The sequence below is a fragment of the Equus caballus genome, chromosome 26 (assembly GCF_041296265.1).
Source record: "Equus caballus isolate H_3958 breed thoroughbred chromosome 26, TB-T2T, whole genome shotgun sequence".
Lineage (NCBI taxonomy): Eukaryota > Metazoa > Chordata > Mammalia > Perissodactyla > Equidae > Equus > Equus caballus.
Window position 1 is genome coordinate 20,623,819 of NC_091709.1, and position 13,050 is coordinate 20,636,868.

The 13,050-nt window shown below is 36.3% G+C and overlaps 1 long non-coding RNA gene across 1 annotated transcript in view; it reads left to right on the top strand.

The window, feature by feature from the left end:
• Positions 1-13,050, top strand: part of LOC111770857 (uncharacterized) — a 91,309-nt gene that overhangs the window by 62,548 nt on the left and 15,711 nt on the right. Inside the window, exon 2 of the long non-coding RNA XR_011432908.1 lies at positions 11,578-11,856. This is a non-coding gene — a long non-coding RNA (uncharacterized lncRNA). The remainder of the gene's footprint in view (positions 1-11,577; positions 11,857-13,050) is intronic.

A 13,050-nucleotide genomic window follows, 5' to 3' on the forward strand; every position in this document is an offset into this window, starting at 1 on the left:
AAAAAAAGAATTAGAGACTAAAATAAATTTATACTGTTTTTTATATTAAGCTATGCAGTTATCTTTACCAGTGCTCTTTATTTCTTATTGTCTAGTGCCTCTCATTTTAGCCTGAAAAATTACCATTAGTATTTCTTGTAAGGCAGATCTGCTAGCAATACACTCTTTCAGTTTATGTTCACTGAGAATGCCTTAATTTCTCCTTCATTTTTGCAGGATAATTTTGCTGAATATAGTATTGTTAACAGTATTTTTCTTTCAATACTTTGAACATACCATCCTACTGCCTTCTAAAATCCATAGTTTCTGATGAAACTCTTGCTGATGAAAGAGTAAGTCACCTCTTACTCTTTGAGGAAATGTTGTACACGATGAGATACTTTTATTTTGCTGCTTTCAAATTGTCTCTTTATCCTTGGCTTTCGACGATTTTACTCTAATTTGTCTAGGTATAGATCTCTTTGAGTTTATCTTACTTGGAGTTTATGTAGCTTCTTGGGTGTGCGTATTAATGTTTTTCATTAAATTTTGGCAGGTTCTGGATGTTATTTCTTCAAATAGTGTTTTTATCATTTCTCTCCCTCTTCTCTTGGAACTCCCATTATGTATATATTAGTATACTTGTTGGTGTCCCACAGGTCTCTGAGGCTCTGTTCATTTCTCTTGATTATTTTTCTTTCTGTTCTTCAGCCTGGATAAGTTGATCTATCTTCAAATTCTGCCATTTCAAATCCGGTGTTAAATCCCTCTAGTTAAATTTCATTTCAGTTTTTATGCTTTTCAACTCCAGAATTTCTATTTGGCTCTTTTTTTAATATAGTTTTTTCTCCGTATTGATATTCTCTATTTGTGATAAATAGTTCTTAATTTTTTTAAATTTCTTTGGACGTGGTTTCACTTAGTTCTTTAAACATGTTTATACTGGTTGTTTTCATGTCTTTGTCTAGTAATATCTGAGCTCCTCAGAGATAGTTTCTTTTGACTACATTTTTTTCTTTGTATGTGTCATAACTTCCGCTTTGCATGTCTCATAGTTTTTCTTTTTCTTGAAAACCTCCCCTTTCCACACCCCTTGGGGCTTTGTTGCTGTTCAGTGTTATTATTTTATTGCCATGGATTTTTTTGTTTGTTTATTGAGTTTCCTGAACTAATTCTGTAAAGTCTGAATTCTTTGTTGTGTATACCACTCAACATCTCTTCTCGGTTAGCTTAATGGTCAACTAATGATTGGATGGAGATTTTCTTGAAGGCATCAAATGAATAAGTCTCCCTGACTTTGCAGAGGGAATTTATGTGTGTTTGGAAGGAATATTTCATCAGTAGACAGTTTAAAACTCTATTCTAGCCTTCACTTCCTCCTTATGCGGATACTAAAAGTCATCCACAGGTGGGAGATTAAGGGCTTCTCAGGTCTTTTCTAAGCATATGCACATCCCTGCACATGTACAAGGCCTTCTAGATTTTCGAGAATATGTTGGGTATTTCCGACATCCCATACGAAAATCTCATTCCCTGACTTTTCCATTAAAGTTCTTTGGTAGTCTCTTACTTAATCCAACTGGTATCACTACCTTATGCAGCTGCAGTATTTTTCCATTGGCATTTTTTTCAACAAATTTCTCAGGAACAGGGCTGTTCACATTGAGTGAGTGGAGTCAAGTTTGATTCAGCTCTCACTCAGGTCAAGTGAAAACAGTCCTGAGAGTGGAGGTGCCAGACATGTAAATAGGGACGGTTCTCCAAGGATGGGATTTTGGGGGAACTCCAAACATATTCTGTTCCTTCCAGTGGCTCCTAGGTTGTTCCTTTTCACAGTTAAGATAGTTATGTATCTTTTGGTTTGAAGGCTACGACAGAAGTTGGGGGTCAGGAGCAATAGGACAAGTTGAAATGGCACAAAACTTGCTGTTTTTACCAAGATTCTGCTGTTTTTCTTGAATAAATGCTCCTCATATTTTTGCAAACCTTTGATTAATTTCCAAAGTTCTGAAAAATTTTATTTTGACCATTTTTGATCGTATTTTCATTGTTTTTATGGAGGAGTAGATTCAAGGATGTCTGAACTCTGCCATTTAGAAGTGTTTTCTATTAGAATTTTTAAAGTTCATTGGAGATAGTTTGTAATGTTCAGGCAAAGTTGAAACCCACTTTTTTTTAGACAAAAGCAGATCAAGTGCAAGATTATAGAAAATATAAGTATAGAAAATACAAGTACAGGAAGAGGACAATAAGCTTATGAATGAGTCAGATAAAGACTGGTTCCGAGATGGATGGGGCTTATAAAAAACAAAAGAGAAAAGAGTTTCAGGAAGAGAATAGTCAAAACTATTGAATGCTGCCTATACAGTTCATAAAATGGATTGAAAAATACTGATTTGAATGATCTACTAAGAGATCACTGTGATTTTTGTTAAAGCAATTGCAGTGGATGGTGGGGCAGAATCCTAACTATAGTAAATTGTGACATTAATGGGAGGTAAAAAAAGAAAACAAGTTTAGATTACTCTGAAGAAACTAGACTAGAAAGAGAAGAAGACATAATATAGGCTGGGGGCTGGAATAGAATGTGGAGTCAAGAAAGTTGCTTTCTCCAAGAAAGTTGCTTGATCCCAGGGATCAGTTTAACTGCTTTACTCATTATTCACAAATTTCTTTTTTGGCCTCTAACCTAAAGCATAGGGCCATCACTAGAGGCTTGGATTAAGGATGGGAAGAGTGACTTTTATCTCATTTTTTGGGAAAGAAGTGGGATCCTAGACAGATAAATTACGCCTCCAAAGAGATTCTCAATGAAACTGTATGACTGTGGCTCTGTGAGTGGCAATGGACTGGGACATGCATAAAATCTGAGAAAACTGAGATGAAATCCCAGTTCCATCACTTTACTGGTACTAGTTGCATGCTGTTGGCAAAATTACATGGCTCTTTCCACCTCACTTTCCTCATATGGATAATAATACCAATATTTCAAGATTGCTGTATGGATTGAGATAATGACTAGGTTTTACAAGAAAGGCAAGGACACTATATGAGGATGGCAAATTTAGCCTTTTAATCTCAGTTTTCTTACCAGTAATATAAAAGAGTTGGATTATATAATCTCCATACTCCTTTCTAGCTGTAACCAATGCGCCTCCAATATCTTTTAGTTCAATACTGTTTTTCATGTGCTTTGTGAGCTGGACAAATATTTGAAATTGGTCTAGGACTTAAACCATCTTTGAAGATAGTTTCTATTAGACAAACCACTCGAAATTCCAAAGGATTGACTGACGAATAAACTTGAAAGATAGCTCTACTAAGCTGGGTATTACTTTTAAAAAGATGACCTCATCCCAGGACATATGATAGGGAGCACTCACCACGGCACATTTTAGATCCTTTAGAAATAAGATTTGAGGCGAGGCATATCTGGCACAATATTAGATCCCAAAGATTAGGTTTGTGTTTTGAGGGTCACTGGATTGATTATTCTACCTGAAACATCTGTAAGTCCTTATGAATGTTTATAACTGCTAGTTTTTGGTCGTTGAGAAGACTTTGAAGAAATAAGCCACATGAAGAAGAAGAGCAGGCTTGAAACCAGCCAGACAGTGTTCAGGGGAGAAGTAGAGAGGTGAAACAATAGTGAGTCAATAAATTTAGGAGGGCTGGGGAGACCAACAGAGCATAATGAGAACAGGATTAGATAAGGGACTCAGAGACACAGGAAAAGGGTAAACTAGTGGCCAATTAAGGTTGAGCTGAGCTAGAACAGGAAGAACAAAACAAAAATTATTTGCCAGCTAAAAGACTGATTTCTTTTTCCCACCAATGCTCTCAGCTTGTTTTATTGAATTTACTGATGTACTTTGATAGAATTTTATTTGAGTAGTCATAAGTGTGAAATTTAACCTCTCATTTCAGGCAAGAACTGAAAACTTGCTCATTTTCTATTAGCAGATTAGTGCTTTAAAGGTTAAGGAAAATAAGCTTCATGATTTAAAAGAAGATGAAAAGACTAGGAAATAAGAATACTGAAAAACAGCATCATATTCATTGTAATTTTATTAAAAACCACTTTCCACACAACTTTTAATACATGATGCCTCAACTACGATTTCTGCCTGAATTGTGAAAGAATTTCTACTTTGATTCTTTTTTCTCCCTCTGCTTATTCTTCGCAAGTGGCCTGTAACATAACTTTACTTTTAAAATGAAAGATGGTAGGCAAATTTTCCTTTGGGGAATATTCCAATTCCGCACTACCTCTTGAGATAACTGGAACCATCTCGGGTGGCCTGGGAATCCCCCATCTGCATTGTCTACTTTAGTAAGGCTTCATATCTATTCAAGACATTTTGCTCACATATAACTTTTGGCAAGAGAGGATGACTGGCAGGTCATTGGATGGCCCCTTGTCTAAGTGGACTCTTTGGAAGGGTCTCTTGTTCAGCGGGGGCTTTGTAGGGAGCTAGGCAGGACTGCAGCCCTAGAGATCTTGGCAACCTGCAAATGATACTAACATTATGAAAGATTTCTCCAAACACAGACATTTTCAATTAGCCAAATTACTCTAACAGGGCATAGCTCAGGAAGATTTAAGGCAAAGCTAGTTGCTGTGCCAGCCAAGAGGCCTGCTCTGCCAGTTGAAAGGCAAGCACATCTTTCCTGCCAGCTTACAATGAGATGGTTCTTGCAGTGACAGCAGATCTACCATGCATGTTTGATTTAAGGCCTTCAATTACCATACCTTTATAATTATCATCAAGCAATGATGAGTCCTGAGAAAAGTATGGGCCTTAAATGTGGGGATCCAGGAGCCTAATCAAAATGCAGTGTGTAGAATGAATCTTTCTTCTTAATGTCTCACCTCTTTTCAACCAATTGTTCTTGGTTTGAGTAAAACTGTAGCACAACTCTTTGCCAATAGTCATGATTCATTTTCACTTTGCTAATCAAAATGTTGTTTCACAAGGCTCTGATGGTGTTCAAGGCACCTTATAGGAGGTATGATTTTTCTCTAAGTTGGCTGGCGGAGATCTCATATTTCACATGAAGTTGTGGGAAAGATTTCTAAAGCCTCCTTTGGCTTGTAAGCTTTCTTATTTTGGGGTAGCACTCTCTCAAGGATTCTAAAAGGCAAACATTATATTACTGATATTTTTTATTTTGTGTTACTTAAGATCAATGATGTCTAGACTAGTGATTCTAGTTTTTTCCTACTTACGGGCCATATGTTGCTGAGGAAACACAAATTTCAGAGGATTTGTAAGGGTGAGAGAAGTTACTTTTTCTTGATGAGCCTTAATTTCAACAGCAATATTATATTAAATATCCGACTTTACCCAACACCCCGTGTTCCCCCAATGGTGAAGCAACATGGTATGAAAGGAAAAGGCCAGAGCTTAATTCCAGAAAATCTCAGTGCAAATTTGAACTCTTTTTATTTGTGAATATGTGTTACCATGGATAGATCTCTTCACCCCCTAGGCCTCAAATCTTTTCTACAATATGGTGGCATTGGCATTTAGGGGCCCTCCATCTCTGACATCTGTGATTCTGTAAAGAGTGGAGTCTCTCTTCTTGAGGAATTAACCATCAGCATCCATGTATTTAGCGTATAATTTTGTAAATTCAGTTATTTATGACACTCAAGTGACTAACATTTAGGAACTCTTTTCTGCTAGGATTTCACCCTTATCTGTCTTGTATTATTGCAGATAACAGAAATTTGAGGAACCTGAAATTGAGGAAGAATATATCAGTATCATTCCTGTATTCATAAACTCAGAGTGAGAATGGGAATGGTTCCTTCTGATCTGGGCAATATTATAGCCACTGGGACACCTATGTCTAGTAGACTCATTTGGCCTTTAGCATAAACCCACTTTGTATTATTGTATTATATATAAGTCCTGACTTCTCTGCTACAGGATAAATCCCCGAAGGTCTGGGAGTATATTTTTGGGCTCTAAATATCTCTAGCATCTATCATTTAACAGCTCCACAACTAATCACTTAATATGTTATACAACATGATTTTATTTTTTGTAAAAAAAGCTTATGGAAAAATTATATAGGCTAAAGATTTCCTTTTAATTACTGAAATGTAAACAATTTCCCACAAAACTCAATGAAAAAGGAATGTAAAAATGAATCATTTGGTCTACTGTGGTAAAGTGAAATCAACACTGGTGTAATTAGTGGTTATTTTATTTTTAATTGACAATACCTCCCATAAATCATATTGTTTACAGCTAAGTAGTTGCTACTTCACAAATAGCTTACGTAGTGTATAATTATATACTAGCTATCTGCCTGCTTTTTTCCTCCCTCTTAAAACTATAAATTGAGAAGCAGAGCATCTCAGTTTAGAACGCAAATGTCCCAATCTCACAACCCTTGGGGACGTCTTCCTTCTCTGAACTCTACAGCTATTGGTTTGCTCTGGTGGTTTAGCAATGTGATGCATCTTCTGTTACAGGATTGTGTTGCTATTACATTCTTTGGTATTTGTCTTGCCTCCCCAGCTAGGCTGCAAATTTGTTGAGAGAAAAGACCACATATCTTATGATTCTGTATTGCAATGTCTAACAGCGTTTTACTTGTCTAGAAAACGATCAATTAATATTCGCTGGAATCCTATAGGTAGGGCAATAGAGGCATTGATGATTGCAAGCTCACAATAAAATCAGCAATGTAAGTCTACTTATTGAACTTCCTAATTCATGAAACAACCTTAATTCAGAAATAGCTATTTTTCTTTTATAGCCATCTAACTATTCTAAATATTTGTTATTCTGTTTCTCTTATATCAAAAGACATATTTAGATCTTTCAGATACTACCATAGAGTTTAGTCTGGGATCTTTTGTAGGCATAGGATATTTCAAGATTTAAAGTAACTTTAATTGATCTAAAATAACAAATTTGTTGGATAAATTAATTCTTTATCAACATTTCAGTACACATTAAAGTGTGAGGCAGCTTTCTAATTACTGAAAAAAGACAGTAGATTTTCATTAATAGAAATGTATATACTGTCTAATTCATATCTCAGAAATGCACTTAAACATATTCCTTAAATTTATATCCTTTGCCTAAGTTTTGAAGGATTTGGGAGCTTTGTTTAAGGGAAAACTATCTTGGACTTCTTAAAGTATAGTAAATAAAACATTTATAAAGGTAGTATAAAGGGACACTTTAGGAAAATCTATATAAATCAGGGTCCCTAGAGTCCTTTTTAAGATTCAGGATAAGGAAGTATTTTCTCTCATTAAACTCCCTTGGTGTGAATATGGTAGTTCAATATTTCATAAATATTTAATGAATTATTATTTCTTACAACTTACAAGTGTTTGAACAATTGAAGCTTTTTTGGATTATGAGTATATGTCTCGCAGTCTGGGGAAATGGGTGATTATAAATGCTTGACACTGTAAGTGTGTCTGGAAAAAGTCTACAAAAATAATGTCTGTTTTAAGGAGGTTGGGAGGATGTTTAGTGGGACTCTTTATGATACAAATTTCAAAGTGCCTGGTGGGAGTGCTTTTTCATTCTTAATTCTTAATGTAGTATTATTAGTAATAATAATATCACTAATACAAATAACAAACCCGACAGAGGTGGAATATTGCAGAAATCATGCTAGGCGCCTTACTCGTCTAAGCTTGTTTAAGCTACAATTCTGCAACGTAAGCATTAACATCTCTTCTACATTAGAATAAACTAGAGCTTAGATGCTTAAGAACTTGAAGCAAGTAAGTGCTAAAACGAAGTCTGATCCCAAATCTCTCACATTCCAAAAATCCATGCTCTCAAATTGCATCATGTTTATTTCCTGTGCTGAGGAAAAGTTATTTTTCCTTTTGCTATCTAAAATGTAGGTAGTTCTTTGCATACTGGTTCTGGCACTGTCTCATATAGAAGCTTCCAATAACTGCCAGTCACATGGTGACAATTATGCTTGATTAAGCAGATCCAGTAAGTACTTGATCGACTTTTTCCCATAAATGCTGACATTCTTGAGCCAAAGGGAAAAGAACATTTGCCATTATTCTAAGCACTCTGGCCATTCCCCCTTGTCCCTCCCAATAATACCAGGCCCTGAGTTTCCTAAGAACAGTGTTCCAAGATTCTTAGCAGCCTAAATTCCAGGGTTTCAACCAAATACTTCTTTGGGTAATTTAAACTTTTGAGGTCTGTAAGTCCTACAAGCAGATAGGTGATGATTTGTGAGATTAGAAGGGATGCTTAGCAAAATGTCACTGTTGCCATTGGTCATTCTATCGCTGATAATTCATTGCTATGAATTTTGAAGTCTTTACAGTGTTCCAGAATCCTCTAAAAATATGTCAGAAAGAGTGATTTGAAAATTACAAATGCATGCTATTATGAGAATGTAAACAACGCCATGAGATAATACCATAGCTATCGGCTAGCACATTGGTTTATAGTCCCTGAAAAGATGACTATAGTAATATTTCTCAAAAGGTGTATCAGAACCGCTCAATGACCTTGATACTGCTCTGGGCCCTATGCTCTCTGCCTCAGACTATTATACTCTCAAACATAGAGTATTAGGGTAATATAAGTGGCTTAAGACAATAAAGTTTAATTTTACGTGGGACTCTAATGTGGATCAAGCAGCATTCCTGAATGGCTCTCCTCCAAAAAAGGACTCAGGGATTCAGGCTTTTCCTATAGTGGGCTCCACAACTCAGAGTTCATTGCTTCCAGCTATAGAGACAAAGGGTGGGGAGAGGGAGAAGCATAGGAAAGAGTGAGGAAAACCTAGTGAGGGGAAGACATGAACCTCGACGGAGATCTTATGGGCCAGGTCCTAACTTCAGCCAGAGCTGGTCGCATGGACCTAAGCGAATGTAAAAGAGATGATAATATGCCTGGGAGGCTAATAGACACAGTTCGGTGAACACATAGCATTTTCTCTGCCTCATAGGTTATGTGAGTAAGGCTGGATAGAGCAGAGAAAAGCAAAATTAAGTAAGCGTGAAAAACTTTGATCATAATAGAACTTTAATGGGTGCCCAACAATGCCTTTATAGTTAATATAGGTCTGTGCAAAGAATATGTGACCATAATGTGACTTTTAGGCAGGTTATTTCCATTTTCATAATCCCTAGTATGGTCCGTGGGAAAATCCAAATGGAGATTATTGATAAGGAATACCTGAAACCAGGGCTGGTTTTATGGGCATGTAAGCTGTGTTGTTGCACTGGGCTCTGCTCTCACAAAGGCCCCACAATTGGTTCAATGCTCTGCTATTGCTGTCTTAAAATTTTTAATAATTTTAAGCAAGGGCTTCCTCATTTTCCTTTTGCACTGCACCATTTTTCTAAGCACTCTGGCCATCTCCCATTACGTAGTTGGTAGTACCTGAAACTCGTGACTCATCAGAGACTAAAACTAGGCTCAATGATAAAATGAAGATACAATCTTTAAGATGTAGTTAATTTCAATAGACCTTTTAAAGAAGACAAATTACAATAGCAAAGCTCTGTGTGTGTGTGCACACTCGTGCACGTGAACATGTGCCCACGCAGGAATGTATTTTTTTTAGGACAAAGTTTATGGGGAGTAATTTGTTTTAATTGATATTCATCAAGCATCATTCTATTGTTTATTGTTAGCTACTCAAGTGAAGAGTTGGTTGATGTCTGTAGCATAAACATTTGTTTCAGATAAATGGGCGTTTCAGTTGGGTAAGTTTTAATTAAGCAACCTCTATTGTACAAGTAGCTGTTTTTGAAACCATGAGAAAACTACTATAATTTGCTAATTCTGTTATTCAGAATCCGAAGATGTTAAATCTTGTCTACTACAACCTTGAATGTGACTTTGGCTATGAATGTCCCAAATATTTGGCAACAAGAATAAATAAGAAACTAACTTTTCCAATGTGTTAAATTCTTTTTATACTGCAAATTTCTAGGCACAGTTTAACTCCTCATCCTCATAGAATCATTTGATTCTGAAATGGATGATTTATTTTTAAATCCTGCTTCCACACCACTTGCTTATATCACTACTCTAGCATATTACATTTCATCAGGATTTATTTATTTACACATTTGCCAAAGGAGCACACTGAACTCTTAACTCCTTGAGAACAGGTGGTATTGCCATCCATCTTGATATTCCCAGAGCCTAACAGTTTCTAGGCATCTAGAACATGTTCAATAAATATTTGATGAAAGAATGAAGGAATAAAGTTATGATAAAAATATCATTTTTATTTCAGAAAAATATATATTTCCAAGGCTTAAAGGAAACTTCTGCTCTTAATAAAGCCAAAATCAGGGTGATTTTGTTTTGCAAGAACGTTTTAAACTTGACTTATGCTTTAGCCCATAACAGCTATATTCCAGGTGGGGATAAAAGAAAGCATACTCTTATTAAGCGAAATATTAAAACATCTGAAGAGTAAAAATAGCTTGTATTTAACTGTCATATTCGTAAATTATTTGTTTTATTAAAGGATCTTTTTGTCCTGTTAAAAAAATATGAGTTGCTTGAACACATTCACACAACACATGTACAAGTAAAGAGGAAAGATAAACATAGGTTTCAAACGATATATATGTTGATATATTTTTGTATTAAACTTGCTACTAATAATATAGTTTTTTTTCCCATGGTCTACAAGTAATGGTCATGAATAGGGGTCACTATCCTTTTGTTTAAGGCTGGAAATGGTTCACTTACTTTATTAGTTTCCTGTGGCTGCTATAACAAATTATCACAAACTTGGTGGCTTGAAGCAACAGAAATTTATTCTCTCCCAGCTCTCGATGTCAGAAGTCCAAAACCAGCATCACTGGCCCAAAATCCAAAGCTTGTCTGCACGGCCACACTTCCTCCAGAGGCTCATAGAGGAGAATCTATTCATTGACTCTTCCAGCTTCTGGTAGCTGCCAGCATTCCTTGGTTTATGGCTACATCACTGGAATCATCAAAGCCAGTATCTTCAAATCTCTCTTTCTCTGTCTTCATATTGACTTCTCTTCATGGTGTATCAAATCTCCCTCTACCTCTCTAAGAACATTTATGATGGCATTTAGGGCCCACCCAGATAATCCAGGATAATCTCCCTATCTCAAGATCCTTAACTTAATCACATCTGTAAGATATCCTCTTCCCAAATAAGGTAATGCACACAAGGGTCTATGGATTTGCATCTTCTGTCTTTGGGGGCAATTATTCAGCCTGCTGTGTTTGCCCTGCCCACTTTCACGTTAATTACTAAGTAGTGGGATTCTAGATGATGTATAACAGTATATTTTTCTCTATTCTCACTGACACAGGAATAACGGTGCTGTATAATAAATGAGTGTTGGAAAACTATAAACCAAATAACACTATAAAGGAAATGCTGCATAAAGAAGCAGGCTTTGGCAAGTGGGACTCAGAAAGGGAGCTCATAACTTCATGATAATACCTCACATAAATTAAAGTAATGTTAATTGTCTCCTCCAAAGCAAGGCCATTAAGCAGCTTATTGCTCCTACCTTAAGAATTTATTTTGGTATTTCTTGCGGTCCTACCTTTTCATTGGTATTTTATTTTTTACCCACAGGGGATATAAACACCACCATGGCAGTCCTTTCTGGTATATTTCATCTTTAAGTATAACAAGAGGAGGAAATAAATGACCAAATAGGTCCTGATAACCTCTGCAGCAATCAAAAACAAAAGGCTCTGGAAAGATGTCAGTAGGTGGAGCTTCACTTTGAAAGACAGTTCGGAACAAATGGAAAGAAAAAGTGTATTCCCTAGTTATGAACAGCTAAACTGTCAGCGACCTTGACACTGACCAGGGAGGAGTTTTCTGTTTTAATTTTTCCACTGTGTTGAGGTAAGACCATGTGAACCATGAAAGAGGTGTTTCATTCCTTCAACACATTTTTTATTCGTCTCCTACTATGTCCCCGATATTATGTGCAAAGCCCTGCCTAATACAATTGCTTTCTTTCTCCATCTGTCAATAGCTTTCCATGTAATTTTCAAGTTCCTCAAAACTTTGCAAAGTCCTATGCTTGGTCATGTACAACTGAACCAAGGTCACAAAAGGACAGCTTAGTTGGAAGGGGGGAAAAATGAATGAAAACAAGTATGCTAAGGAGATACATAAATGTCCTCTAGCACATTCCTTGTTCTGAGGGCTAATGTACTGTAGCAATTCATCAGTCATTCTAATAGTCTTTTAACTTCTGTCAGAAAGTCTACTAAATGATAACATCTTAAATGTTTAATATTCTAAAACATATTTTCATTAATCATGCAAATTATCTGGGCATCCATATTTTACAATAACCTCTTTTGAGATTAAGAGGCCTAAGGCTTTATGAATGAGAGACCCATGTTAGTGAGTGATATTTTAGATGAACTATAACTTAGAATTAAAGAATTTTAGAAATGAAAAGTTGCTAGTAAAACTCCAGTATCGATATGCTGTCACATTTATAAAAAACCCAAAAATCTTATTAACATCAGATAATTCTGATAAGTAGCAAGCAGCCAAAATATGCACTTGCTTCATTCTATTTTATTACATAATTGGTGGATGGATATTAATGTTGGTAGATGGTGTACCGTCACAATAGAAATGACACTAAGTTTCATAGCAAAGTGGACTTGGGCTTGGTTGTTAGTAAAGGGTAGAATATGTGTTCCTTGCAGTTAGGTTGGCCTGAACTGCACCATGCACCATGAAAACCTTCTTTTATATGCTACTAGTCCCCCTAATCGCAGGGATTCTTGGCTGCTTGGAAAAATGAGAAATATGGGTGTGGGCCCCATGAAACGGAGGAATTGAAAATGATAAAGGGCAAGAGTTTTGGTAGTATGAGTGGAAATGCTCTACCCTGAAGCTATTTGATTGTTGGTAAAGATGGAGACTGGTAGTGAAATAGAAATGACCTGAGACCATGTAAATGTAGTTATGCTGGAGTCACAAAGCAGTGCTCATTGGACTCAAGAACATGACCTAAGTCACCGAAGTCATGAGTGATGGTGGTTCAGCGCACTTGTCCGGCTCCCAACAGGAAAC